The sequence below is a fragment of the Eubalaena glacialis genome, chromosome 13 (assembly GCF_028564815.1).
Source record: "Eubalaena glacialis isolate mEubGla1 chromosome 13, mEubGla1.1.hap2.+ XY, whole genome shotgun sequence".
Taxonomy (NCBI): Eukaryota; Metazoa; Chordata; class Mammalia; order Artiodactyla; family Balaenidae; genus Eubalaena; species Eubalaena glacialis.
Window position 1 is genome coordinate 67,985,362 of NC_083728.1, and position 5,458 is coordinate 67,990,819.

Consider the following 5,458-nt stretch of genomic DNA (forward strand, 5'->3'; position numbering starts at 1 on the left):
TCAGAGTTCCTGTCTGAGGGTAAATGTCAGGGCCTTTTCCAGTCACCTGCCCAAACCGTGACATTTAAAGCAACTTGGTGAACACAACTTCCTGGCATGTATAGGTTTCCCATTTGCCTATACACTTGCACAGTGGGCTGTGGACATTCTTAATTTATGTCTCCTTATACCCTGCGAGCATCACTGGTACCAGGCGGCAAAGGTGCATGTAGCAGAATGTTCTGTGCAGCTAAAAAGCTGCAGACAACCCAAGGCCTTACTCCCAGAAATTGATTAAATCAACTGTGATAGAGCCACTGGATGGGAAACCGTGCAGCTATTAAAGAGAATAAGGTATCCCATCCATGCATTATATTATAGTATATAATGCAGTATATATAATTTACGATGCATTATTGTAATAGTACACATCACATTAATGTATAAGAGAAACTGTTCATTTTAAAAATAACATATGCTGTCACTTAGTACTACAAGCCACTGTATTAGTTAACACATCCATACATTAATTAATGGAGAATCAAAGTGCACTTTAAAGTCAGTCCATTTGAATAAAAATAAAAGGGCACGTTTGAATACATAAATGTGAATATGCGTATCAATTGTCTAGAGCATTGGGGCTCAGCCTTTCCCGCGCAGCGGCATCACCTGGAGGAGAGCCTGTTAAAGCCCAGATTGCCCGGCTCCCCCAGCAGGTCTAATTGGGCAGGTCTGGGGTGAGCCAGAGAAGTTGCATTTCTAACCAGCTCCCAAGTGATGCTGCTGGTCCCGGGGCCAGGCACACACCCAGGGCTCAACCGTGGCAATCTGGGGGAAGAGGAGCTTTGGGGCTTTTTATTTCAGAAAACTTACACATTCATTCAACAACCCTCGTTGAGCGTCAGCTCCATGCAGGGCAGCCGTGGACCGCCCGAGGGGTCGGGCTAGTAAAGGAACCACAACCTTTTCCTCCGCCTCCTGGGTGCCTCACCCTAGAGGGGAAACTGAGGCCCCGAGACCGGTTGTCCAAAGTCGCGGAGTCTCTCTGGTGGAGCTGGGATTCGAACCCCAGGCTCTGAAATGCCTGCGAGTGTCCTGAGCGCTCCCGAGCTCCAAACGAGTTCCTCCCGCCGAGCCTGTGGGGACTCTGGGGACTCCGGAGACGAGGTTCCCGGCCCCACTCGGACACGCAGGGGCGGATAGACCTCCCTGCCCACACTACTTCCCTGAGTCCGCGTCGAGCGGCCGGCGCGCGCACGCTTGAGCCCCGCCCCGCCGGCCACTGCGAAGGGGCGGGGCCGGGCGGGTGCGCTGGGGCCCGCGCTCGTGCCCGTGGGGCGAGCGCACGGGAGTGGCGCCAGAATAGAGGCTCGCCGAGCCGCCATTCTAACGCAGGCGCGGTGGCCAAGTGGTAAGGCGTCGGTCTCGTAAACCGAAGATCACGGGTTCGAACCCCGTCCGTGCCTAGCGTCCTCCTTTCCCTACAAGGGGCGACTTTTTAGGGGTGGGACCACTTTTCGAGAGTAATCATCGACGTTCTACCCTTTCTGGATCCCGTATTGATCAACAGATCTTCGCCCCTGGGTGCCGACGGAGCCAACTGTTTTCACTCAGTTTAAATTCAGGCTCTCTCCGGCCCGCGCAGGTCAAAGTCCGGGTGGTCCGGCCTCTGCACTGCTGTGCCGCCAACTTGACCCGCGGGGCGTTTGGCTCCCTGCAGACAGTACCCCCTGCAGTCCCCGGACGCCTCGTCCTGTGCGGGATGGAGGAGGGCTCCGGGTGGGCGGGGGTCTTAAACTCCAACGCCCCGGAGGTCACGTGAAAACCGTGGCCCGAGCAATGATTTTAGCGCAGAAAAACCTACAGCGGATGGCCCTTGGTTCAAGAGCCACTAAGCATTTTTCTGAACATTAAAGTCCAATTGTTTCCACACTAATGAGAGAACTGCCGTTGCCTGACACTGAGCCCACACCCAGAGTCAGCTGGTGTCTGGCTTGCTATTTTTAAAAGGAAATCCATTGTAGGCACTGCGTTAGAGAGGAAATCCTGCCCAGACTTGGAGCTGGTCCGATATGAAAATCTAAAGCCCTCTCCTCTCTCTCTCTCTCGGAGCCTCCGTTTGCCCCCCAGTAAAATGGATCTCTGGTCAGCGCTGGCGTTTGTAAAGCAGCTGCGCAGAGACTGGCTGTAGAGGCGGCTTCGGTAAACGGAGCTACCGTCGTATGGCACCTGTTTTCTTTGCATCACCACGGGGCTGCTCGAATGCATTTAAAGATGTTATGCAATTACCTCAACGTCCAGGAGCTGGCATATTGTATAATCTGGAAACCAGCTTGACCTATATTGGGGAAACCTGTATCAGCGCGAGATTCCTACTGGAAGAAAGCATTAATGGAACTCTCGGTGTGTGCCTAGTGGAGCTGGAGTCTGGGGCAACCTCGGTGAACAAGGGTGGGTTGACTCAGAGAGAGGGGGAGATGGATGCGAAGGGGATCGGAGCGGCGGGGGGTAAAGGTCCTCCTCTGCACCAGAGCGCTCGCACATGTGAGCAGTTCATCAGCATCCCCTGGAGGCGTAGTTAAAATGCCGAGCGCTGGGCCCCACCCCCTAGAGCGTCTGCATTCTGTGAGTTAGCGGTGGGGCTTGACATTTGCATTTCTAACAAGCTCCCAGGTGATGCTGACGGTGTTAGTTCCGGGACCACCCATTGAGAACCACTCCGCTAAAGAGAGCTATATTCTAAAGCCACATTCTAAACCCAGGAGCACGTGTGTATGCATGTACACAAACATGTGAGTTAATGCATATAAAAACAGTGAGCACCAGTGCTTCTCACACTTCAGCCTGAGGATCATGTTAAAATTTAGGTCTGACTGTGCGTCTGAGGTGGAGCCGGAAAATCTGCATTTCTAATTGGTGTTTTAGTGATGCTGATGCCGCCCACACCTCGCTGAGTGTGGGGGGGAGGGGGGAAAGAAGGATGCACACAAAAATAATGTAACGGAGCAGGACCCTATGGGGCCTTCCCGGGGCAGCCTTCCCCCACATCCTCTGCTTTAGCTCCTCTCTGAAGTACCTAGGTAAGTGTTTGATGTGAAAGTGTTTCACAGATGTGAAAACCCCCCACCAAATGGAAGATATTAACTACTTGATGACCATGAGCACGTAGCCCCCAGGCCTCCTGGAGCCTAAGGACTAATAAAGTTAACTCCTGTGCCACTGCCCTGTTACCTCACCATCAACCAATCAGAGACCCGTACAGGAGCTGGTCCCGTACCCTGCGGCCCCCTTCCCTCACTTGGCCTTTAAAAACGCTTTGCTGAAACCCTTCAGGGAGTTTGGGAGTTTGGGGGACACGAGCCACCTGTCTCCTTGCATGGCCCTGCGATAAACCTTTCTCTGCTCTAAACTCTGACGTTTCTGTTTGTTTGACCTCACTGTACATCTGGCACATGAACTTGGGGTTGCTAACAATAACTGTTGTTGCCTCTCTGGAGGGAAGTAGGATGGGGTAGCTGTTGAAAGGATTCCTTCACTTCTTACCCTGTGAACTTTCACATGGTTTGGATTTTCTACCAGATGATTGTATTACGTGTGTAATTTTTTTCCCCCAGAATCACCTCCAAAACCCACAAAGGCAAAGAGAACCTATTAGAACACAGGCAAATTATAACGATCCAGAATTAAGTCATATAAATGCTTGAGTGTTCTCTGCTCTCCACTGGAGTGTTTCATCGTTTCTTTTTTAAGTGACACAGAAGTACACTTATGTTCCTCCCTATTAAAAATATCCCCAGGGCTTCCCTGGTGGCGCAGCGATTGAGAATCTGCCTGCCAATGTAGGGCACACGGGTTCGAGCCCTGGTCTGGGAAGATCCCACATGCCACAGAGCAACTAGGCCCGTGAGCCACAACTACTGCGCCTGCGTGTCCGGAGCTTGTGCTCTGCAACAAGAGAGGCCGCGACAGTGAGAGGCCCGCGCACCGCGATGAAAAGTGGCCCCCGCTTGCCACAACTAGAGAAAGCCCTCGCACAGAAACGAACACCCACCACAACCAAAAATAAATATAAATAAATAAAAATTAAAAAAAAAAAACCAACCAATAATTTAAAAAAAAAAAAAATCCCCAAATAGTCCTCCCCATTAAAAATAAAAAGACCACACTGCCCCCGACAGGCGGGCCAGTATCTGTGGAGCTGGTTAGCTGTCCACACAGATTTTCCTGTCCTTCCCTCCAGAAAATGAAGCAACACTCCTCTGGGACACCATCCCAAGAAAGAGCCCATTCTCATCCACCCCCACCGCTCCCCACACCCCACCCCACCCTACAGGGTGCTCCTCTCTCTGCCCCAGGTGAAGAATGGACTTTAGAAAATTTATATAAGGTGCTGTAGGTTTCCATTTACACACACAAAAAAAATTGCATAAAATATCTAAGGGTATATATTCATGTATTGCTGTTTTATTTGTTTTTTGTTTTTAAGCCTGGAAGATTACACTTGAATCTCAAAACCATCACTGCTGGTTGAAATCTGGGGATGCCACGGAGCTGTAGGACCAATGTGGCACAGGCTGCAGGATCAGAAACTAGTGAGCAAAATTCTGAATTCAGGTCCTGTTTACACTTAAATGGGTAAAGCTGATTGTGTGTCTGAATAAGTAAGACATTTTGTGTTGATTTAAACTGCTTGTGTTCATGAATATATAAAGCCGTGTTTGCATCTCTGTAACTTCTGTATGAATTTCATGTCTGAAAGTCACCTTGAAGTCAGAGGTCTTTGTTCTATAATCACACCCTAGTCTCCCTTAGAAACGTAAAGAGAAGAGAAGGCCCCTGATGCTGGGGTTAGGAGGAAAGAGAGGTGGGTGTCACTGAGCCTAGAGGGACCCTCTGAGACCTCACTGTGCAAACTTGACCATTGGGGAGAAGGTGGATTTGCATAAGGAGACCAGGGCTTTCTGGGAAAGAAGAAATTAAACTCTTCCAACCCACCTTCCTGTTATCCAAAGTTAGAGAGAACTGTAGGACAGATCTTGATAGTCAGTGGCAGAAAAAGGTTTAATAGGACTTTTTTTCTTTTTTTTTTTTTTGGCTGCGTTGGGTGTTCATTGCTGCACGCAGGCTTTCTCTAGTTGCGGTGAGCGGGGGCTACTCTTCATTGCGGTGTGTGGGCTTCTTATTGCTGTGGCTTCATCTTGTTGTGGAGCACGGGCTCCAGTAGTTGCGGCACGCAGGCTCAGTAGTTGCGGCACACAGGTTCAGTAGTTGCGGCACGCAGGTTTAGTTGCTCCGCAGCATGTGGGTTTAGTTGCTCCGCGGCATGTGGGATCTTCCCAGACCAGGGCTCGAACCTGTGTCCCCTGCATTGGCAGGCAGATTCTTAACCACTGCGCCACCAGGGAAGCCCCTAACAGGACTTTTGAAGTCAAAGAGGGAGCTACAATCCTAGTGTTAGCAAAGAAGGGCTGTTTGTCAA

The 5,458-nt window shown here is 50.5% G+C and overlaps 1 non-coding gene across 1 annotated transcript; it reads left to right on the top strand.

Moving 5' to 3' along the window:
- Nucleotides 1–1,373: 1,373 nt before the first annotated feature.
- On the top strand, nt 1,374–1,445 carry TRNAT-CGU (transfer RNA threonine (anticodon CGU)). Its single transcript has one exon. It is a non-coding gene; the product is annotated as a tRNA-Thr (tRNA).
- The last annotated feature ends 4,013 nt before the right edge of the window (nt 1,446–5,458 follow it).